This window comes from Lithobates pipiens, unplaced genomic scaffold (assembly GCF_037356315.1).
Source record: "Lithobates pipiens isolate NorthernLeopardFrog02 unplaced genomic scaffold, aLitPip1_a1.2 Scaffold_3, whole genome shotgun sequence".
Taxonomy (NCBI): Eukaryota; Metazoa; Chordata; class Amphibia; order Anura; family Ranidae; genus Lithobates; species Lithobates pipiens.
The window spans coordinates 221,199,492-221,224,841 of NW_027507790.1; the positions used below are offsets into that span (position 1 = coordinate 221,199,492).

The 25,350-nt window shown below is 44.6% G+C and overlaps 1 long non-coding RNA gene across 1 annotated transcript in view; it reads right to left on the reverse strand.

Moving 5' to 3' along the window:
• LOC143940024 (uncharacterized) overlaps nt 1-17,236 on the reverse strand; it is a 28,212-nt gene extending 10,976 nt beyond the window's left edge. Inside the window, exons 1-2 of the long non-coding RNA XR_013263811.1 lie at nt 17,007-17,236; nt 15,975-16,053 (exon numbers count right to left, since the gene is read on the reverse strand). This is a non-coding gene — a long non-coding RNA (uncharacterized LOC143940024). The remainder of the gene's footprint in view (nt 1-15,974; nt 16,054-17,006) is intronic.
• Between the last annotated feature and the right edge of the window lie 8,114 nt (nt 17,237-25,350).

The window sequence follows — 25,350 nt, forward strand, 5'->3', positions numbered from 1 at the left end:
AACTGCTGCCTTTTCAGTTGGTAGACTCGGCCCCCTTCCGTGAGTTTGTACAATGTGCGGTTCCTCAGTGGCAGGTCCCCAAACGCCACTTTTTCTCACGGAAGGCGATTCCGGCTCTCTACCGGCATGTGGAAGGCAATGTCCTTGCCTCGCTGGACAGGGCGGTCAGCGGTAAGGTGCATATTACCGCTGACTCATGGTCCAGCAGGCATGGACAGGGACGTTACCTGTCTTTCACGGCCCATTGGGTCACTCTTCTGGCTGCTGGGAAGGATGCAGGACAAGGTGCAGTAGTGTTGGAGGTTGTTCCGCCACCACGCCTCCAAAATGCTACTATTGGTTGTGACACACCTCTCTCCTCCACCCCCTCCTCTTCTTCTTCCTCCATGGCCTCTTCCAGTGCTCTGTCCTCAGAACCAGCGGTGCTCCGTAGGCGTTCCAGGGGCTACGCAAGTACGCAGGCAAAACGATGCCATGCCGTGCTTGCGCTGGTTTGTTTGGGGGACAGGAGCCACACTGGGGTGGATGTTTTGTCAGCTCTGCAGGGGCAGGCCGAGAGGTTGTTGACGCCACGCCAGCTTAAGCCAGGAATGGTGGTTTGCGACAATGGCACCAACCTCCTCTCCGCCCTCCGACAGGGACAACTGACCCATGTGCCCTGTGTAGCTCACGTCCTTAACCTGGTGGTGCAGCGGTTCTTGGGCAGGTACCCCGGCTTACATGATGTCCTGAAGCAGGCCAGGAAAGTCTGTGTGCATTTCCGCCGATCATTTAATGCCTGTGCTCGGCTGGCTGAGCTCCAAAAGGAGTTGAACCTGCCCAAGAACCGCCTTATATGTGACATGCCCACCAGATGGAACTCAACATTGGCCATGCTGCAGCGGCTGCACACGCAGCAGAGGGCCATCAATGAGTACCTGTGCGACTACGGCACCAGGACAGGGTCAGAGGAGCTTGGTTTTTTCTCACCACGCCAGTGGGGCATGATCAGGGATGCATGCACTGTCCTGTCACCGTTTGAGGAGGCCACAAGGATGGTGAGCAGTGACAGTGCATGCATCAGTGACACTGTACCTCTTGTCCACCTCTTGGAGCATACGCTGCGTGGAATAATGGACAGGGCACTTGAGGCAGAACAGAGGCCGGAAGAGGAGGACTTCCTTGCCTCTCAAGGCCCCCTTTATCCAGACAGTGTTCCTGCTGTGCCACCCATCACACAGGAAGAGGGTGAGGAGGAGGAAGAGGAGGAGGAGGATGATTGTGTCAGCATGGAGGTGGAGGCTGGCACTCAGCATCAGCATCAGCAGCAGCAGTCTTATAGGGATGATTTACAGTCCCAAGAAACACGTGGACTTGTACGTGGCTGGGAGGAGGTAGCTGCGGATCATGTTGTCCTTAATGACCCAGAGGACTCCGGACCGAATGCCTCAGCTAACCTACGCTGCATGGCCTCCCTGATCCTGCAAAGCCTGCGGAAGGATCCTCGTATTCTTCGAATCAAGGAGAGGGACCATTACTGGCTGGCCACTCTCCTTGATCCATGGTACAAGGGTAAGGTTGCCGACCTTATCTTGCCATCGCAGAGGGAGCAGAGGATGAGACATCTCCGGGAGGCCTTGCAGAAAGCTCTGTGCAACACGTTCCCAGAGACTGGGAGGTTACAAACTCCTGGTCCTGGACAACGTGTTGCTGAGGCATCGGTCAGAAGGAGCGGTGGAGAAGGTGGCCGTCTGACTGATGCTTTCAGACAATTTTTTAGTCCGCAGCCCCAAGGTATGATTGGTTCCAGCACCCATCGCCAGCGTCTAATTTACATGGTGCAGGAATACCTAGGGGCAAGGTCAGACTTGGACACCTTTCCCACCGAAAATCCTCTGGCTTACTGGGTCTTGAGGATGGATCACTGGCCAGAGCTTGCACAGTATGCAATTGAGCTACTGGCCTGTCCTGCATCCAGCGTTCTTTCGGAACGCACCTTCAGTGCTGCTGGTGGCTTTGTTACCGATCACGGTGCGCCTGTCCACCGAATCAGTTGATCGACTGACCTTCATCAAGATGAATCAGTCTTGGATCACCCACAGCTACCAAGCACCTGAAGCTGATGTAACCGAATAATTTTTTTTGAAATACCACATCCCTTCAAGACTGCCTATGCTGATGCTGAGTGACTGTCCTGTTATGTTGATTGTCTATCCTCTTCCTCCTCCGCTGATATGTTGGAAGAACATTTTTGGTTCTGGGTGATGCCAGCAGCCCAATTTTTCTGCCCCTGTTTAACAGGGGCGTTTAATTACAATTTTTGATGCAATGCTTTGCAGCAGGGCTAATTCCTGCAATAAAACTAGAGTATATGGCAGAGGTTGGAGTGTGGTGGCACCAGCACCAGTGCCTAAGGCCCAATTTTTCTGCCCCTGTTTAACAGGGGCGTTTAAGTACAATTTTTGATGCAATGCTTTGCAGCAGGGCTAATTCCTGCAATAAAACTAGAGTATATGGCAGAGGTTGCAGTGTGATGGCACCAGCACCAGTGCCTAAGGCCCAATTTTTCTGCCCCTGTTTAACAGGGGCGTTTAAGTACAATTTTTGATGCAATGCTTTGCAGCAGGGCTAATTCCTGCAATAATACTAGAGTATATGGCAGAGGTTGCAGTGTGATGGCACCAGCACCAGAGCCTAAGGCCCACTTTTTCTGCCCCTGTTTAACAGGGGCGTTTAAGTACAATTTTTGATGCAATGCTTTGCAGCAGGGCTAATTCCTGCAATAAAACTAGAGTATATGGCAGAGGTTGCAGTGTGATGGCACCAGCACCAGTGCCTAATGCCCAATTTTTCTGCCCCTGTTTAACAGGGGCGTTTAAGTACAATTTTTGATGCAATGCTTTGCAGCAGGGCTAATTCCAGCAAAAAAACTAGAGTATATGGAAGAGGTTGCAGTGTGGTGGCACCAGCAGCAGTGCCTAAGGCCAAATTTTTCTGCCCCTGTTTAACAGGGACATGTAATTACAATTCTTGATATAATATTTCACAGGAGGGCCCCTTCCTGTGCCCACCCAGAGTAACGGTGAGGACTTATAGTGTTGTGGCACCAGCACCACAACCACCAAAGGTCAATTTTTCTACCACTGTTCAACAATGGCATGTAATTACAATTCTTGATATAATCGTTCACAGCAGGGCGCTCCAGCGCCCACCAAGAGTCACTTTGAGGGCTTACAATGTTGTGGCAAAACCAACACCTTGTTCCGCCATTTCTGCAGAGCATATAGGGCAGGCCCCTACTTTCAAACATCCAACTTACAAACATCTCCTACTTGCAAACGCAAGGAGACAGCAGCAAGTGAGATGAAAAAAGATGGACGACAAAACAAATTATACAGGGGTGATAACCCTTCCCTATGTTTTCCAAAAAGCTTAAAAATAGTTTTTTTGACTGGAGCTACACTTTAAAAATGTACCAGTTGAAAATTACAAACAGATTCAACTTAACACAACAAACCTACATAGTCCCTGTCTTGTTTGCACTGCCTGTATACTGCTGTTCTGAGTATATAGGGCCTGGGGGCCACACGCATTTCCTTTTTTTAATATGGGTACAGAGTTCCCCTTAATATGCGTACAAGACCCAAATAGGCTGGTAATGGGCAGGGAGGGCTACCCATGCCATTTTTCTCAATGATTTTCAACCATATTGCAGGAACCAGATATAACATTAAAACCGCAAGCAGTTTTAAATGGTGTTATTTCCGTTTAATGTCATTTTGTGCAGGTTCTAAACACGGGAAACACGTGGCACTTCACAGGCATACTACAGACACCCCCCAGGCACCATATTTAAAGGAATATTTCACTTTTTTTTTTCACTTTAATCGTCATTAAAATCAGTGCTCCCGCCAAAACGGCCGTTTTTAAAACTTTTTTTTGCATTGACCCATGTCCCCTGAGGCAGGAGTCAGGTCCCCAAACCCTTTTTAGGACAATATCTTGCATATTAGCCGTTAAAATTAGCACTTTCCATTTCGAACGTTCGAGTCCCATAGACTTCAATGGGGTTCTAACGTTCGTAACGAACGTGGGGTCCGTTCGAAAGTTCTGGTGCGAACCGAACCGGGGGGTGTTCGGCTCATCCCTACTATACAGTAGCGCTCTTTAAGAGACAATGGGGTTGAGTTTCTAAAGGCAAATCCACTCTGCACTACAAGTGCACCTGGAAGTGAAATTGCTGTAGATCTAAGGGGAAGATCTGAAATGAAGAGAAGCTCTGCTGATGTTATCATCCAATCATGTGCAAGCAAAAATACTGTTTTTTATTTACCCTGCATGTCCTCCTGAGATCTACAGTGACTGTACTTCCAAGTGCACTTGTAGTGCAAAGTGGATTTGCCTTTAGTAAATAACCCCCATGGTCCCAAATATAGTTTTCTGTAGGTACGCATATCTGAGTACCTACTGAGTACAGCCTGCTAACATGCAGATTATTGTCCAGCCTGAATTTAGCTTTGAAATTAATATAAACTTGACAGGTTTCAGATGCCCAGTTTGCCTAGGAGATGCATTGGGTTGGTTCTGCTCCCAGTACTTCTAGGTTAATGATGTCTGGGCTCACAATGTTACAGATTAACCGAGGGAGGTAAATATGTCTATATTCTGGCTGTGCTATTATTATTTAATGATTTATGAAACTTGCTGAAGTTTCAGAGTTATAACTACTAACCAGTCTAGCACAGATGTGTATTGCCCATCCCCTTCAACTGAGCTATTTATGACTGGTATCTGTTAGTTTTATGAATTGCTCAAGATTGGAAGAGTGTGACAGTTTTATTAGGTTTTCCAGACAGAAATGGGAATTGGTTAATGGAAAGTGTCTGTATGTCCAATCAATGGAATGATACGGTCCTGGCATCAGTTAACAGACTGTGTATTGTATAACTGACAGAAAAGGGGGGGGCATAGGCAAGGTCACTGTGGTTATGCCCTTCACATGGCAAAATGGCTGAGATGAGCTGAGACATGAACAAAATGGATGTAGCATACAGCTTTTCATGGGCCCAATGCACACAACCATTACAGTGTGTAGCTCTTACTCCCTAAAGAGCTGCTGGATTGGTGGGTCCTCCTGTCGTTGCCAGTGGTGACCTCCCCTAACTGGAACCATCATGTTAGGGAAAACCGTGGTCATGTTCCTGCCCAAAGAACTACGCTTGTACATAGAACGGACCGCAGACCTGTGCACAGAATTAGGGCCCTGTGCGGGTCAATGCTTTAGGCTAAGGCACATGGGTGTACTCATGCACATCAAAGAGTAAATTGTGTGTTACAGTTTATGAATGGACAGGGGCCTCTGTCTCCTTTCCAATCATCTTCAGTGCTGAGAAAGGGACTGGGGAATCTGTGTCCTCTGCCTCTTTCTCTGTCTCAAAGGAGAGATGTCAGGGGTCTGTTTAGACCCCTGATATCTCACCAAAGCTCACCAACAGGTGTCAGGGCTGGGCTCTCAGTAGTCAGAACAAGCCAGTAGTCAGAATAAGCCAGGAAATCAGGTGGCCAGAGATCAGCATAGTCAGAGGCAGCAGACAGGATCAGGAGCCAGAAGGGATGTCAGCCAGGCAAGTCTTCAACAGGAACACAGCAGAGAGTCTCTAGATATGTTGACCAAGGCTAAGGCATTGAAGAAATGAACAAGGCAATTTAAATAGCCAGAAGGGGCTGGCTGTGGGCTTGACTGACAAGCAGGAAATGATCAACAGGTGAGCCACTGTGGAACGATGAGTGCTGGCAATTAACCAGCAGCTGGGCAACTTGAGCACAGAGAAGGAAGGGTTGAGAGCCTAGCACAGAGTTTTGCAATAAATATTAAAACATTAAATTGTAAAAAATATATATAAAGTAAAAAGCTACTGACATTGTAAAAAAATAATAATAAAAATAAAGAATTACTGACACCATCCTGCACATACTACCCACCGCTGTACACTCCACACTCCTCATGTGCACATTATACCCACCTACATACACTCTGCTTTCCTCTCCTGCACATACTACCCACCTCCATACACTCCGCACTGTACATTCCCTATTTAACATTACTGCATTCTGTGTAATGTAAGTAATCTCAGACTCTATTAAACCACAATCCAGTTTGAGACCCCTGCTTTAGAACCAGTTTAAATTGCTTGTCTCAACCCCCTAACTGCCATTTCTGCTGGACGGTTTGTTAGAGGCAGTGGAAAAATAACAGTTACCATGCAGATCACCAGGTGAAAATAAAGTTAAAAAAATGGCTAGAAAAACCTGATGCAGCCACCACATCTATACATTTGTAAGCTCTAATATATTACGTTTTTGTTTTTGAGTTTAGAGACACCTTAAATAACAGAAAAGAGCATTTTCAGAAATTTTTATTGAAACTCCTGTGTGTGTATTTGATCCATTCTGTTCAGAACGTCGTGGCTGATCATTTCTGTAGTTGGAAAAAAAATAAATGACAACTCGCTCTGCGTGTTGCAATAGAACCTTAAATATGTAACCAGTAGGTGTACTGATATGTATTTGGTGCAGTTGTTAAAGTGGACCCGAACTCAAAAAGTGATTTATTGCAGCTTAGTGGTGTGCTGGCTGCATTCGTTTTCTTTCTTTTTTTTCTTTTAGCCCTTGTACACACGGTTGGACATTCCGACAACAAAATCCGTCCGATTTTGTCGGACGGATTTTGTCCAAAACTTGTGTTGCATACACACGGTCGGACAAATTTGTCGGAAAATCCGATCGTACGTAACGTGACAACGTTATTTCGTTACGACGGGACTACGTTCAGGCTAGTAGCCAATAGCTTTGGTCTAGGAATTTGATCTGAGCATGCGTGGCACTTTGTCCGATCTGAATTCTCTACACACAATCGGACAATGTCCGATCGGATCATGTTGTCGGAAAGTTTTATAGCCCAGCTCTAAAACTTGGTCCGTCGGATATTCCGACGGAAACAGTCCGATGGAGCCCACACACAGTCGGATTATCTGACAACACGGTCCAATCGGACATTTTCCGTCCTAATGTCAGACCGTGTGTACAAGGGCTAAGTGTTACTAAGCACACAGCACACAGCTCATGGAAATGCAATAGTTTTAGTAAATATAAACGGCTAAATACCTTTTCTCATCAGCAGTTAGAGCAGTCTTGTGACTTCTATTGGTGTCTGGTTAAAGCTTGTAGGAGGAGTTTGCATTCTGCTCTGACTATTCTATAAGGCTGCCGGAACCCTGACCCTCTGTCTGGACAGTGCTGTTTGGCCCTGTGCTGATCACATGCACTCAAAAAAAATAAAACCTCTCTACACACCAAACTGAGCATGTGCAGCTTGTTCCCTAGTCTCTGTTTTATCAGGAGATGGATTGGGGACAGTGGAAGAAGGGGAGGAACAGAGAAGACAGGGTCAAACAGCCTCTTTACAAAACACAGAGGATTAACCCCTTTGATTTCACAGTGAGTATAACAAATATGCTTTACTGTATATACAGACTGATTTTACTGTTGTGGGTTTAGTAACACTTTAAGCTTCTTTTGCTGGTTGTCACCATAAGCTGCTTTCAGGGGTGGACTGACAACTCATGGGGGCCCCGGGCAATAGGAGATTATGGGGCCCCCAGGGTATACAATCACACAGTATACACATACATGTACACACAGTACATACAGACATGTTTCTATTGGCTGAGAAGGTACTGGAGAGGTGGGGCAGCTATAATCTCAGGATTTCGGTAAGGGACATTTCAGAGACAGATGTAAAAAAAAACACAGATTTTTACATACTGTCCCTGGTTTTACTGAGGCTGGCCACCCTGAGGGGGCCCCCTAGTGGCTCGGGGCCCTCGGGCAGTGCCTGAGTGGCCCAATGGTCAGTCCGCCCCTGGCTGCTCTCCTGATATGGACTAGAGACACGTCTATATCTCTTTATCTCCATTATATGAAATGCAGGGGGTATTAAAATTGGTAGTTTACAGAAGATACCATAGCTAGGAAGTAAGATATTCTTCGGCAGTAACAAGGACACTGCATTTCTGGCAAGATCAACTGGTGTTTTCTGTATTTGCTAAAAATGTTCTTAGTGCAGCCACTATATCTAAGTACTGTAAGCTGCAATATTTTGCATTTTTGATCCTGGGCCTGTTATCCTTTAATTGCATATAAGCAGTACCCTAAAAAATGTACCTTTTGTCTGGAATCCTGAAAAATAACAGTTTACTTGCTGGTATGTGATGGTGTGTGTGAGCTCTAGGGCAGTGGTCATCAACTCTGTCCTCAGGGCCCACTAACAGGCCAGGTTTTATGTATTACCTTGGGGAGATGCAGACTAGAATACTGCAATCACTGAGCAGAAAATGATATCACCTGTGATGTATTTCAGTTATCTTGCAAACCTGGCCTGTTAGTGGGCCCTGAGGACAGGGTTGATGACCACTGCTCTAGGGCACTGTTACCACTGTGATTGCTAGGAGATTAGGTGATGTCACTACTGAGTTGCTTCCGGTTCTCCTTGCTGGAGGTTCCAACATGAGGAAGCAAAACACTGCCTTTACCAATATGTCCTCAGATGGCAAGATACCTCTGTAATGGGGGAAAGATCAGCTGCAAGGCGTCCACAAGCAAAACCAATGACTAGTCCTTTGGCCTTGGTGAAATTTTTTTGGGGTCAGCTTCCAGAGTTTAATGCCCAAATATGGTTTAGTAGATACAAGGATACTTTCCATAGCAGGTGGTGGAACAGAGAAACCACACAAACCAAAGTGTCATCATCTCGTCTCCCTCATTATCATCAGTGAACTGTGAACAGGAATGTGCTCAGTATAAGTCACCCAAACCTGCTCAGGCACATCCACAGCTATTTATGTGTGAAATTGTTCTATTGTGACCTAATGTTCATTTATTTTTAGGCCATACCAATATAAACTAAGATGAGTTTTGATTCACCTAGTTAAAAAGATAGTGATGTTACATTGTTAAGTTTCACCATGAGTGCCACATGAATATTGCAAATGCAAAAGTCCTGACTCCCGCAACTGCTATATTCACTGTCCTTTGCCATTGTTGTGTTGCTTTAAAACACTTACGCTTTGCATAACTTTGAATTTTACATAGTTTAATATAAGCCTACAGCACAAAACTTGTCAGGTTGTGTTGGTGCGGCTGGGGTTGAGCGAAACTAAGAATTTACATTTTCTCAAAATTTTGAAAAACAGGACATTTTGTTAAAAATTTATTCACTTTGGCAAAGTACTTTGGGGGAAAAGGAAATTGTTGTTTTCGTGGGCACAGTGGACATTAAATGGGCAATAAATGGCTCCTGGTGCTTAAAAAAAACTAATTTTAACTATCCTGGACCTGTTCTTGTGCCAAAAAAATGGCAAAAAATTGCCCCATTTAATTTTTCACCTAAAGGAAACAGCCTACAATAAGACATGAGCATTACACAAATAATCAAATACATACAAAGAGAAAAAGAAAATTACAAATACAAAGAACAATAAGATAAATAAACCAAACTACCCTGAATGGGGTAAAAAAACAAAACAAAAAAAAACACACCCTCTAACTAAAAGTGAAAGATAGGGTAGATCCATTTTTTCTCCTAAGCAACTTAATTAGCAAAAGTGAACATTTTCATTCAGCAAAATTTGATCATCAGTAATTAAAGGAGTAATCACTTTACTTATCCTTATTCCAAATGAAGAACCCTTGTTTTTTTTTTCTTAAATAATTGATTATGGCCCCTTTCACACTGACGTCCCGTTCAGGCCCGCCTGTCAGTTTTTCAGGCGGACATGAACGGGTGCCCCATAGAGCTCTATGGAGCGTCGGATGTCAGCGGTGACATGTCCGCTGACATCCGACCCGCTCCCATCCGAAAAAGTGTAACGGAGGAAAAAGCTATTTTCCATCCGTCTGCGGATCGGATCGGGTGACGACGGGCACTGCGGTCTGTCGTCATCCGATCTCCCATAGGGGAGAGCGGCGCTGTGACAGGTCCGTCCCTGCGCAGTATGCAGAGACGGACCTGTCATCTCCCTGCTCAGCGGGGATCGGCGGAGTGATCCCCGCTGAGCAAACGGATATCCACGGGGCGGATCAGAACTGATCCGCCCCGTGTGAAAGGACCCTATGGCCATTTTAAATTCTGATTTCGCTTGGACAATATCCTGGTAGCCCTGGGACGCCAAAAAAACAAACAAAAAAAAAAAACACAATTAGACCTAGCCTATAGTAGTGTTTATAATGACACACATCATTCAAAAAATGTTTTTCTGGGCATCATATCATCATATATGTAAAGAATAATAGTTTTTCTCTGCTTATGGGAGAAAAGAAGACTACATAATCAACTCAGACTTTGTTCTTGTCTCATGACTGGAGGAGATGCGGTTTGTTCCCGCCCAATTATATATTGAATTTAGTATGTGACAATTGTAATGAGGCAGCATGTATTTCCTCACCGTGTTAAGGGTTGGCTGTCAAGGGACACTGCAAGCAACCAGTTTTAGCACCCTTACCTATGGTTGTAGGAACTCCATTATCCCCACCCTTCCCACTGACCATCAAGGTAAGGGGTATTTTCCCAATGACCCTAGAGGATTTTATTTTGGTAGGGGTTCCCTAAGACCTGAAAATAATTTTTGGGGAACCTCAGGGGAAAACAGTGTTAAAAGCTGATCTAGAAAAACAAAATGATAAAGATGACTGGAGTCAGATTTTCCATGTAGTGCATAAGCTGCTTGGTAATTTATGTTTTCTGTTCTGTGCCTTGACTCAGAGAACAACCTCAGCCCCTCTGACACACCTGATTCAATGGAAGTGACTGCAAGCAATTATTAGAGCATAAGCATAGATAGATACCTTTAACTTGAATTAGTATCAGGACAAAATGCCGTTTAGTGGTAAATAGGGATGAGCTGGACACCCCCGGTTTGGTTCGTACCAGAACCTTCAAACGGACCTAAAATTCGTACAAACTTTAGAACCCTATTAAAGTCTATGGGACTTGAATGTTCGAAATCAAAAGTGCTAATTTTAAAGGCTAATATGCAAGCTATGCAACAGACAACACCAGAAATAAGGGGTATCTTCAGGTGTATACTGTGCTGGAGGCATACAACACCCCCTTTAACTCCTGCAGATGCCTGTACTAGAGAACACCAGCAATAAAGGGTAGATACAGGTGTATACTGCGCTGTGCTGGAGGCACACAACACCCACTAACTCCTGCAGATGCCTGTATTAGATAACACCAGCAATAAAGGGTAGATACAGGTGTATACAGCGCTGGAGGCACACAACACCCAATAACTCCTGCAGATGGCTGTATTATAGAACAACAGCAATAAAGGGTAGATACAGGTGTATACTGCGCTGGAGGCACACAACACCCACTAACTCCTGCAGATGGCTGTATTAGAGAGCAACAGCAATAAAGGGTAGATACAGGTGTATACTGCGCTGGAGGCACACAACACCCACTAACTCCTGCAGATGGCTGAGAAAAGAACACACTGTCCCTGCCTATCTAGCACTTTCCCTGCACGCCAACATACTACACAAGGCTGCCGCGGCAGTGCGGCGTGTACTAAACCCCCCTGAGCTATAATTGGCCACAGGCATCCTGCCTGTGACCAATTATGGCTCTCCTTGCTGCCGGCGCTGTGATTGGCCAAGCATGCAGGGTCACAGTGCATGCCTGGCCAATCATGAGCCAGCAACGCACTGCAATGGCGTAGTGCATTGTGGACCGTTCGTGCCACACGAATTTGGTGCAAACTGTCCACAAAGTTCTGAATTCGCCGAACAGACGAACGGCCGATGTTCGAGTCGAACATGCGTTCGAATCGAACACTGAGCTCATCCCTAGTGGTAAATGAACAATGAATAAGGGTTATGTCCCATACACACGAGCGGAATTTCCTTCTGAAAAATCTTGGATGGTTTTTCCGACGGAATTCCGCTCAAGCTTGACTTGCATACACATGGTCACACAAACATTCTCAGAACTTTCGACCATCAAAAACGCGGTGATGTCTTTTGGGGTCACTATGCTAAGGTAACATAGATTAGATTAGAATTCTGTACTGGGATTAACTCTTGAATCAGCAAAGTCAGCAATAAACCGTGGATATACACATTAACCACAATGTGAATAATAATACTATAACTAGTGTCGAGTGTACTCTGGGAAAATGGCTAGGATATGGTGCAATGTCCCCTGAGAGGTACTTCTTAGCATAAGCAATAGGTGAAGGTTTATCAGCTGTAAGGAGACAGTCTTTAGCCCTAATTTTTCAGTCAACTATAGTTGGCGCCCAATTGTACTGTTGGTTCACAAGAGAATAGTCCAAGTCAAGCCTGGAGGCAGCAATAAGGCTGCTAAATGGCTGTATGTCACTTCCTAAAGGGCTCAGTCTTTCTAGCAGCAGATAGTAAATCCCCACAGCAGTGGCTCACCAGTCCCAGCGATCACCCTCTAGTCACACGCAGTTACATAGTTACATAGTTAGTAAGGTTGAATAAAGACACCAGTCCATCCAGTTCAACCTGAGTGAGTGTCTACAATTGCCCCTATCCCTGTACATTGTACACTCACATCGGTCCCTACTCTCAAGGAGCCCACAATCCAAGGTCCCTATTCATATACTAGGGCCAATTTTGGACAGAAGCCAATTAACCTACCTGCATGTCTTTGGAGTGTGGGAGGAAACCGGAGTACCCGGAGGAAACCGGAGTACCCGGAGGAAACCCACGCAGGCACAGGGAGAACATGCAAACTCCAGGCAGGTAGTGTCGTAGTTGGGATACGAACCAGCGACCCTTCTTACTGCTAGGTGAGAGTGCTAACCACTACACCACTGTGCCACCCAGTGATGAAGCCACTCTCTGATCTGCAGCCAGGAGACTCTGGCTGTCGGCACACCTGGATCAGCACTCTGGATCCTGCTTAGAACAAAATAATTTATAGCACACACATACAAAAATGACATTTAAATCCCACAAGGCTATTTAAAAACACCTGAATATATTAAAAAATATGAGGATTTGGTCACACTAGATGGTCATATAGTGCTAAGCCCACTTACTGCGTCAAAGTACCCTATTATCAGTGGGTCCTACACTAGTCATAGGATGAAAGATCCTGTGTCTCAACCTTGTGAGACAAACTCCTCTTTATGGGAAAACTGTAAGGACTCCTCCTATAACGCTGGTGGACACTATTAAGAGATAATGAAGCGGGGATGGGGTACTTCGGCCCAAGCAACCTGGTCAGGGTCCATACAATATACAAACAACAGACTTGGAGCGCACACCATAAAAATGTGTTTACATTCAAGATGGTGCTGCTATAAGACTGCAAACAGAACAAAATAGATAAATATTTTGTTCTGTTTGTGGTCTTAAAGCAGCACCATGTTGACTGTAAACACATTGTTAAGGTGTGCCCCCCAGGTCTGCTGTTTGTATCCAGTTTAGGCAGCAGCGGTTGTGCACACTGGACAATGATGTGCACTCTCTGGTCTCCCTCATGGAAGGAGGAAGCCCTGTTCTGTACAACTTGAGAAAATGCAGCTCTATCCCTCCCCTCCTAGCAATCTTCCTTTGGTAAATGCGGTTTAAAAGCTCTTGATTACATTAGAGTCTCTCTCCTCTGTACTACAATTCCCACAGTGCAGTACCAGACTTATGCCGGTCATACACAGTTTGAATTTTCTTTCGAAAATCATATCTATGAATTTTCGTACGAATTTCGCACCATTAGAGGGGCTGCAACATTAGCCGATTTTTGTGCGGCAATCACATTCGAAGAATCGGACATGTTGGAAATTTTTTGAAAAAGGAACGATTTTCTAATCAATGATGGGAGAATCGTGCGAGAAATGTAATAAGGAAAAAAATGCGCATGTGCAAGAAAAGAAAATTTACGGAGAGAAAAGAAGATTCTCAGCCACGGAAATTCTTTTCTGCAGCAACATGAGGTGAAATTTAAGGCTTGGTCGGCCGAATTTCGAAAATCAATGGTGGCATCATTGGGTCACAAAAAAAACTTTCTGATTTTGAAAGAAAATTTGTTCAAAATTCGACCATGTATGGCCTGCATTAGTCTATTAAACTCTTCTACTTCTACTCTTCTTCTGCTAGGTAACTCCATACTCTTGCTGATTTATCTGTTAACCAGTTCAGCACCGCAGGGCAGCAATTACAGAGAGCAGCTGCAGCCAGTGTTTCTCTCACTTTCCATTCTTAGCCATTTAATAAATCATTCCATTCTTACTTTCATTTAATAAATTAGGTGTGTCAGTGGTTGCAGGGTTCACAGACTTTCTGTATTTCATGCAGCGGTCATACACATGGAGATAGAAGTGTGTCATTAAGTTGTAGTATCATGTCACATTCATCGATTACATTGTAATGTATGTTAGCAGGATGACTTCTACAATGCATGAAGATCAGTACAGAATAATTCTGCAATGTATTTTGGCAGACAAAAGGTTGCACAAGTATTCATCCTGACCCTACAAATACAATCAGGTTGTCAAGCTTCTCCTCTAAAGCCCCATACACACTATCAGATTTTCTGCTGATTTTTTCCTTCAGATTTACCAAAACCATATAATATGAGGTCAAACCTTAGGAGTTTCAATTTGTATGCAATCAGGCAGGCCCTTGCACTACATGGTTTTGGTAAATCTGAAGACAAAAATCAGCAGAAAATCTGATAGTGTGTATGGGGCTTTAGCCTGTGCTTGCATCATATAATAGTATGCAGGAATATATAAGATGGCCACATACACTACAGAGTGATAGCTAAATCCTCTTTAGCTTCTGCAGATCCTCACTATAGCCAAATGACGGCTACATCACGGAACTACTTTGCTGGGAGTACGTCAATAGACATCCTCTCTTTCCTGAGCACCCTGCGCGCCCCCTGCAGGGCACGTGCGATGTGCTCTGTAATCACAGATCCGAGTAAGGGGTCGATCCCGACCCCTTACCACGTAATCAGCTGTCAGCCAATGACAAGCTGATCATGTGATGTAAACAGAGCCGGTAATCAGCTATTTTTTCTCCTCTCGCTGATGGCATGAGGAGAAAAAAAAATGATCACCGGCGGCTCTCAGAGGGACATTAGTCCCGATCAAGGAGAGCTCCCGCCAGCTCATCGGTGCCCTCCTGTGCCACATACCAGTGCACAACAGTGCCGCCCACCAGTGCCACCTACCAGTGCCCACAGTGCCACCCATCAGTACCCACTGTGCCACCTCTCATTATCACCAATCAGTGCCTCATCAACAGTGATGCCCATCAGTGTCACCTACCAGTGCCACCTATCAGTGCCCATCAGTGCCATCTATCAGTGGTACCTATCAATGCCACCCATCAGGGCCCATCAGTGGCATCTTAACAGAGGCCATCAGTGCCACCTTATCTGTCACCATCAGTGCTGCCTTGTATGTGCCTATCAGTGCCCATCAGTGCATCCTATAAGTGCTGCCTCATCAGCGCATATCAATGAAGGAGAAAAATTACCTGTTTGCAAAATGTTATAACAATGAAACATGTTTTTTTTTTTAGCAAAAAATAAAAACCCCAGCTGTGATTAAGTGGGGTCCAGTGATTGAGGTAAGTGGTTTGGCTAGCTGGTGGAGGAATCACTGATTAGGAGATATCACATGAATGTCTATGAACACCCTTATCACCGCTAAGGAGATCTTATCTGTCAACTTTTATATCTATCTTTTATACCAAAGGGGACTTTTTAACATTTTATGCTATGAGCAATCTGTTATTTTGTTTCTTTATATATTCTTAGCGCTGCACTGTTGTTTGCCTATTACATGTTTAGAAGGTTTTTCATATATTAACCTTTTAGTATACAATTGCTTTCATTTTGTGAGTTTATGTATATCGTCTTGCGCTGATTGAACCCCCATATTTTCCATTTATACCTCCTGAAGAAGCGGCTCTGGTCGCGAAACTAGTTGAGGATATCGCTAACTTGGGTACAAATCCTCCATCCTCTTCATTCTATGGGGGCAGAGTATTATTTGAATAATAAATTGCCAATGTTATGATGATGCATAAATGTATGTATTGGTTGTTCACTACAACAAAAAATTCCAAATAAAATGTATATATTTTCTTTTTAATCAGTTAATTCTAATCACAGTATCAAGATAGTCCTCCAATATCACAGGTGTGTCATTGGGTAACCTATTTGGAGTAGTCCATGTTAAAACTCATTTCCTTTTTGCTCTAACTTAATGAGGATGAGGATACTATTACATAGTTTTAAGTCTTAAAACTGTTTATGAGGCATCACACTATTTACATTTTACATTTATGTTGCAACATATCACTGAGAATATGAAAAGGCTGATTTTCTGTAGTGTTGAACCTGTTTTAAAGTGAGCTTCTGCTTTGCCTATTCAGGACAAAAGTCATTTGTTCACCAAATACCCCGCATCTGATTCTGAGTTTTAAAGCTGGTCTGGAGCTTACATATAACTATGCCCAGGGGTGGACTGACAACTCATGGGGCCCCCGGGCAATAGGAGATTATGGGGCCCCTGGGAAATCCGAGATTATGGGGCCACACAGTATACACACAACACAGTATACAATCACACAGTATACACAGACATGTTTCTATTGGTTGAGAAGGTACTGGAGAGGTGGGGCAGCTATAATCTCTGGATTTTTAGACCAAAAGGATGTTGGTAAGGGACATTTCAGAGACAGATGTAAAAAAAAACAAAGATTTTTACATACTGTCCCTGGTTTTACTGAGGCTGGCAGCCCTGATGGGGCCCCCTAGTGACCCGGGGCCCTCGGGCAGTGCCCGAGTGACCCAATGGTCAGTCCACCCCTGACTATGCTGGAATCTACCCCTGCCCAAATACGACAGTGCTCAGGCCTACATGACTGGCTAATCGGGCTTCCGGTGCTGTATTTATAAGCTTGTTCATAAATGGAATTACCTGCTATTTCCAGTAGGTGTCACAGGGTGGTGGAGGAGCAGACAGTCAAAGCCTACCGAGAAGAGATAGTTGCAGGTTACCAGAACCACAAAGAGTCTCGTGACTCCTCTGTGCACTATATGCATCAATTCTGCTAATTTCTCATGCCTTTGTTCTGCCGAGGACACAGACCTTATGGCAGTCATGGCCCTCGTTTCGGACTGCATTGTGATTACATGTGCAGCACCTCAAGCACAGCATACACCTGTCGGGAAAGTTATGTAACCAATCAACAGAGTAACTAGGCAGCCCGAAATGAAGTCATTGTGAACAATTTAATGCATTTTCCTTGAGGGTAAATCTATAAATAACAAGCGTCAAGCAATTCGTTGAGGCTCCAGGTAATAGATGCTAATGTTTTTAGTAATGTTCTGGTATGCATAGTACAGATATGATTAAAGGGACCAAAATACAATTCTGGGAACAGCACGGTATTCGTAAGACAATTTGTCCAGTTGTAATGGACATCCATTCACATACCACCAACAAAAACGATATTCTTCCTTTTACAGTTTTTTAGAATGATATTATGTCATTTATTGTATTGAATTATGTTAACAAATTCCTGGGTTATGTACAGTATATCAACATTTTGCAATTCATATTTCTTTTTTAATCACGTGAAGACCAGGCATTTTCTGGAACTTTTCATTTAAAAGTTTAAATTTTTTGCTTCAAACCTCTAATATATATATATATATATGCAGAGACCCTAGGGAATAAAATGGCAATTGTTGCAATATTTTATGCCTGTCAAACACAATTGGTTGAACTGGATGGACTTGTGTCTTTTTTCAACCTGACTAACTATGTAACAATTTTTTGGGGAAAAAATACACTTTAATTAATGAAAAAAAATAAAAAACACAATCGTTACCCCAATTTTTTGTATATTGTGAAAGATGATGTTACGCCAAGTAAATAGATACTTAAAGTGGTGTTGCCACCAAAAAATAAAAAGTTGCTTAACCAGTTGCCGACCGCCGCACGACGATGTACGTCGATAGCATGGCACGGGCAGGCATATTGGCGTACATGTACGTCCCTTGCCTCCCGCGGGTCGGGGGCCCGATCGGGCCCCCGCCCGGTGCCTGCGGCGGTCGGTATTCGTGCGGGAGCGATCCCGGACGAGGGGACGGCCATTCGTTCATGGCCACCCCCTCGCGATCGCTCCCGACGAATAGGAATCCCCCGTGACATCACTTCCTCTCCTGTAATGTAAACACAGGAGAGGAAGTGATGTATTCTCTCCTCCGTGTCGGTATTTTTCGTTCCGACACGGAGGAGAGCGGATCGGTGAGTTGCACCAACACTCTACACACACAGTAGAACATGCCAGGCACACTCACACCCCCCCTTTACCCCCCGATCACCCCCCCAATTACCCCTGCCCCCCAGTCACAGTGACACCAATGTCATTTTTTTTTTTTTTTTTGCATTGGTGTCATTTGTGACTGTAATAACTGTTAGGGCAGTTAGAGTTAGCCCCCTTTAGTTCTAATGTACCCCCCTAACCCCCCCAATAAAGGTTTAACCCCGTGATCACCCCCCGTCGCCAGTGTCACTAAGGCTGGGTTCACATTGCAGCGGTTTATGAGAACGAATGTGATTCGCACCGCACTGCAGTGCAAATCACATCCGATCTCTGTGCGATTCGAGTTCAGCCATTCGCCGCACCCGCCACACCCGCCGCACCCACCGCAAATTCGCACGGGACCCTTTTTTTGGCCCGCAGCAGAATCGGATCGCATGGGTGTTCACACCATGCGATCCGAGTTTGCAGATCGCACTGCGATATGCGAACTGATCTGGGGGTGTCAGTAACATTTCACTGACACTCCCAGCAGTTCGCATAGGGCAGTGTGAACTGCCGCCGGGAGGCATGCGATGCGGGAACCCGCCGCGGATTTGCGGCGTTTCCGCATCGCTCCAGTGTGAACCCAGCCTAATAAGCGATCATTTTTCTGATCGCCGTATTAGTGTCACAGGTGACGCTAGTTAGGCAGGTAGGTATTTAGGTTCGCCGCAGCTTTTTATAGCGCCAGGGACCCCCATATACTACCGCATAAAGCCCCCTGATTGCCCCCTAGTTAACCCTTTCACCAGTGATCACCATATAACTGTTACAGGTGACGCTGGTTGGTTAGTTATTTTTTATAGTTTCAGGGCACCCGCCATTTATTACCTAATAAAGGTTTAACCCCCTGATCACCCGGCGGGTGTCATTTGTGACTAATAACTGTTAGGGCAGTTAGGGTTAGCCCCCTTTAGTTCTAAGGTACCCCCCTAACCCCCCCAATAAAGGTTTAACCCCGTGATCACCCCCCGTCGCCAGTGTCACTAAGGCTGGGTTCACATTGCAGCGGTTTATGAGAACGGATGTGATTCGCACCGCACTGCAGTGCAAATCACATCCGATCTCTGTGCGATTCGAGTTCAGCCATTCGCCGCACCCGCCGCACCCGCCACACCCGCCGCACCCGCCGCAAATTCGCACGGGACCCTTTTTTTGGCCCGCAGCAGAATCGGATCGCATGGGTGTTCACACCATGCGATCCGAGTTTGCAGATCGCACTGCGATATGCGAACTGATCTGGGGGTGTCAGTAACATTTCACTGACACTCCCAGCAGTTCGCATAGGGCAGTGTGAACTGCCGCCGGGAGGCATGCGATGCGGGAACCCGCCGCGCATTCGTGGCGTTCCCGCATCGCTCCAGTGTGAACCCAGCCTAATAAGCGATCGTTTTTCTGATCGCTGTATTAGTGTCACAGGTGACGCTAGTTAGGCAGGTAGGTATTTAGGTTCGCCGCAGCTTTTTATAGCGCCAGGGACCCCCATATACTACCGCATAAAGCCCCCTGATTGCCCCCTAGTTAACCCTTTCACCAGTGATCACCATATAACTGTTACAGGTGACGCTGGTTGGTTAGTTATTTTTTTATAGTTTCAGGGCACCCGCCATTTATTACCTAGTCTCACTAGTGTACCCCTAAATTTAGGGGTGTCTACTTTCCAAAATGGGGTCATTTGGGGGGGGTTTGTGCCATCTTGGCATTTTATGGCCTTCAAAACTGTAACGCCCTTAGAAAGCCTGAAGGCGGTGCTTGGTTTTCGGGGCCCCGTACGCGGCTAGGCTCCCAAAAAGTCCCACATATGTGGTATCCCCGTACTCAGGAGAAGCAGCAGAATTTATTTTGGGGTGTCATTTCACATATGCCCATGGCATGCGTGAGCAATATATCATTTAGTGACAACTTTGTGAAAAAAAAAAAAAAAAAAAAAAAGTTTGTAATATTCCCGCAACTTGTGGCAAAATATAAAATATTCCATGGACTCAACATGCCTCTCAGCAAATAGCTTGGGGTGTCTACTTTCTAAAATGGGGTCATTTGTGGGGGTTTTGTGCCATCTTGGCATTTTATGGCCTTCAAAACTGTAATAGGTAGTGAGAAGTGAACTCAAAAATTTACGCCCTTAGAAAGCCTGAAGGCGGTGCTTGGTTTTCGGGGCCCCGTACGCGGCTAGGCTCCCAAAAAGTCCCACATATGTGGTATCCCCGTACTCAGGAGAAGCAGCAGAATTTATTTTGGGGTGTCATTTCACATATGCCCATGGCATGTGTGAGCAATATATCATTTAGTGACAACTTTGTGAAAAAAAAAAAAAAAAAAAAAAAGTTTGTAATTTTCCCGCAACTTGTGGCAAAATATAAAATATTCCATGAACTCAACATGCCTCTCAGCAAATAGCTTGGGGTGTCTACTTTCTAAAATGGGGTCATTTGTGGGGGTTTTGTGCCATCTTGGCATTTTATGGCCTTCAAAACTGTAATAGGTAGTGAGAAGTGAACTCAAAAATGTACGCCCTTAGAAAGCCTGAAGGCGGTGCTTGGTTTTCGGGGCCCCGTACGCGGCTAGGCTCCCAAAAAGTCCCACATATGTGGTATCCCCGTACTCAGGAGAAGCAGCAGAATTTATTTTGGGGTGTTATTTCACATACGCCCATAGCATGTGTGAGCAATATATCATTTAGTGACAACTTTGTGTAAAAAAAAAAAAAAATTTTTTTTTTTGTCATTATTCAATCGCTTGAGGCAAAAAAATAAAATATTCAATGGGCTCAACATGCCTCTTATCAATTTCCTTAGGGGGTCTACTTTCCAAAATGGGGTCATTTGGGGGGGTTTTGTACTGCCCTGCCATTTTAGCACCTCAAGAAATGAGATAGGCAGTCGTAAACTAAAAGCTGCGTAAATTGCAGAAAACGTACCTTAGTTTGTAGATGTGACAACTTTTGCGCAAACCAATAAATATACAATTATTGACTTTTTTTTTACCAAAGACATGTGGCTGAATACATTTTGGCCTAAATGTATGACTAAAATTGAGTTTATTGGATTTTTCTAATAACAAAAAGTAATAAATATCATTTTTTTTCAAAATTTGCGGTCTTTTTACGTTTATATCGCAAAAAATAAAAATCGCAGAGGCAATCAAATACCATCAAAAGAAAGCTCTATTTGTGGGAAGAAAAGGACGCAAATTTTGTTTGGGTACAACATTGCATGACCGCGCAATTACCAGTTAAAGCAGCGCAGTGCCAAAGTGTAAAAAGACCTCTGGTCATTTACCAGCAAAATGGTCCGGTCTGAAAGTGGTTAAAATTCTATAAAAAAAATAAATAAAAAATAATTGGCAAAAAAAATTTTTTTTACTCACCTCTAAATACCTGTTGCTAGGGGGTCCCTCGTAGTCTGCCTTCTTCCTTGCCCGGGCTAGTGACATCACTTCCTCTCGCGCCGCACATTCACCTGGGACCTGTCACGTGTCCCAGGTGACTGTATGGCGTATCACGGCGGCCTGCGCCGCTCGCGCATGCACAGTGGGTGCCTGGCTGTAAAGCCACAGCCGGGTGCCCACAGTACGCATGACGGCGCTGCGAGCGGAAAGGGGAACGAGGGGGGACTTCCTTCCCCCGCATCGCTGAACCCTGGGACAGGTAAGTGTCCAATTATTAAAAGTCAGCAGCTGCAGTATTTATAGCTGCTGACTTAAAACATTTTTTTTTAGGGGGGTACCCCACTTTAACATGTCATGCTTTACAATTGAGCCGACTCGTGGAATGGTGGAATGGCGACAAACTATAGTACTTGAAAATCTCCATAGGCAATACTTTAAAAATGCTTACAGGTTATTTGTTTGGAGTTACAGAGGAGGTCTTGTGCTAGAATTATTGCTCTCACTCAAACCATCGTGATTATACCTCGTATGTTTTGTTTGAAAACTGTTTACATATGATTGCATGACTTACGTATGCATTCGCTTCTGCATGTGAGCACGAAGGGATGGGGGCACTTAAAAAAAAGAAATTTTTATTTTACTTTTGATTTTTGATTTTTACAGGGTCTCTCTATTTATTTATTTTATTTTATAACTTTTGTTTCTTATACAATGAATATAAATATCCCTTGAAATAGAACTAAGGTTCTCTTTATTGAGAGATCTGGGGTCAAAAAGACCCCAAATCTCTCATTTATCTTTTAACCACTTTAATACCGAGCATTTTCACCCCCTTTCTGCCCAGGCCAATTTTCATTTTTCAGCGCTGTAACATTTTGAATGACAATTGCACGGTCGTGCAACATTTTACCCAAATGTAATGAACCTATTTTTATCATTTTTGTCCCCACAAATAGAGCTTTCTTTTGGTGGTATTTGATCACCTCTGCGGTTTTAATTTTTTGCGCTATAAACAAAAAAAGAGCGACAAGTTTGAAAAAAGCACAATATTTTTGACTTTTTGCCGATATGTAATCTTCTACATATTTTTGGTAAAAAAAAAAAATCGCAATAAGCGTATATTGATTAGTTTGCACAAAAGTTATAGCATCTACAAAATAGGGGACAGATTTATGGTATTTTTATTATTCTTTTTTTTTTTTTTACTAGTAATGGCGGCAATCTGGGATTTTTATCGGGACTAGGACATTGTAGCAGTTAGCGTACACTTTTGACACTATTTTGGGACTATTGGCATTTATACAGCAATCAGTGCTATAAATATGCACTGATTACTGCAAAATGTCACAGGTGTTAAATGTGTTACCTAGGGAGTGATTCTAACTGTGAGGCGATGAGACTGACTAGGGGAGGAGACCGATCGGTGTTCCTATATACTAGGAACACACAATCTGTTTCCTCTCCCATTGCAAGACGTGGATCTATGTGTTTGCACACACAGATCCATTTTCCTGCTCTGTCACGAGCGATCACGAGTGCCTGGTGGACATCACAGCCGCTGGGCACACGCATCGACTCCTCAGTGACGTGGGCACCCCTTATACCACTGGAAAGCCGAGGACGTCATATGACGCCCACCCAGGATGGGAGATCCCATCTGTGGATGTCATATGGCAATGGGTGGGCAGGGAAGTGGTTAAAGCTTTAAAAAACAAATAAAAATATTTACTATGGCCCTGGAACCGGAAGTGACGACAGTCTTCACTCCGGCATAGAGATGAGGGGCAGCCTTCTTGGCCTCACTTTTCTCAATGCCCAGCTGACAGCCACATTGGCTCGCTCCCGGCCTTTACCGATCTGTTAGGTAAGCCCCGGAATGACTAGGAAGCAGCGTGAAGGGGGGGGGGCACCCATCCCGCCACTTCTAAAAGTGATCTTGCGGCGAATCAAGAGAATCAGCCATAGTGATAAACAATACTGGGGTTATGGCAGCTAGCTGCTGCCATAACACTGATATTTAACCTTAAAGCGGAGGTCCACCCTAAAATGGACCTTCCGCTCATCGGAATCCCCCCCCCCTCCGGCGCCACAATTGGCACCTTTCAGGGGGGAGGGGGGTGCAGTTACCTGGATAATCCAGGTAACTGCACCCACTTCCCACTTCCCCTTTCCGCAACTGCCCGCCCCTTTGCGCAAGTGCCCCGCTGCCTGCTGGGAAACACACAGTTCCCAGAGGCAGCGGGGACCGTCCGGATTGCGCCGCGCGGCTCGCGCATGCGCAGTAGGGAACCGGGAAATGAAGCCGAAAGGCTCCATTTCCTGATTCCCATACCCAAGATGGCGGCGGCAGGACCCGACAGACGACCTAGCGATCGGCTTCGGGTGCCGACATCGCGGGCGCGCTGGACAGGTAAGTGTCACTATTTTAAAAGTCAGCAGCTGCAGTATTTGTAGCTGCTGGCTTTTAAAAAAAAAAAAAAACGCGGAGTCCCGGTGGACTCCCGCTTTAAAGTAATGACGTAGTTTTACTATGGGCCATTCAGCAAATAGAATACTGCTTGTTACTAACAATGAGATTTTACATTTTATGCTCAGTACACCTTTAGGGCCAGTTCACACCACAGAAACACAGTCCGGATGCGTTCCAGGTGCTTTTCTGCATGCACGTTTTTGATACGTTCCACTGCGTTTTCTATGCGTTCCAGGTGTGTTTTTGATGCAGTTCCCCCCTCTTCCCCCCCTCTTTTTCTTAACCTTAAATAAGGACAAGTGTGTTGCAGTGCGTTTTTGGTGCATTTAGGTGTGTTACTGTGCGTTCCAGTGCGTTTGTGATGTGTTTTACAGTGTTTTCTGCAACTGGAACACACTGGAACTGCAAGCACTGGTGTAAACTATGCCATTGAAAACCATATAACCTACTTTCCATGTGTTTTTGATGCAGAAAAAAAACCGCACTGGACTGCATGTGGTGTGAACTTGCCTTTATTGTAATTTATATACTTCTGAATTATTATTTATTTTTTAAGCAATCATGATACATTTGATTTCTCAGTCATATTTGTTTTAAATATAGTTAAACCTCAAAATGTAATATATTGCATGTGAAGTGAAAATGATTATTGCGCCTTCCCTAAAATATACAAAGAAAAAGGAAAAGCAGCTACACTGAATGTGACAAAAATTCAAACAGTTGTAGGAATAAATGTGTAGCACTAAATGATCCAAACAGTGATGCATATAAGAATCACTAACTATTATAACCCAACAAAGGTGAAAAAGTGAAAACTGTTCAAAAACACTGCTCATAAAGAACATCCACATAAACGGCAGTTATATAGTGAAATAAATGTGTCCATTGTAAACAGGTGAATCACGGAAGGGATGTCACACAACCATAAGGACCATCAGACTGTAATTTCTTCAGAATAGATGATATGGTTTATGCACGCTTACCGGAACTGTTGGACCCGACTGTCATGTGACAATGAGTTAACCAGGCATGAACAATCCCATACAACAGGAGGGCAATGGCTGGACCGCTGGTATCCCGAAAGATTTGGGGTG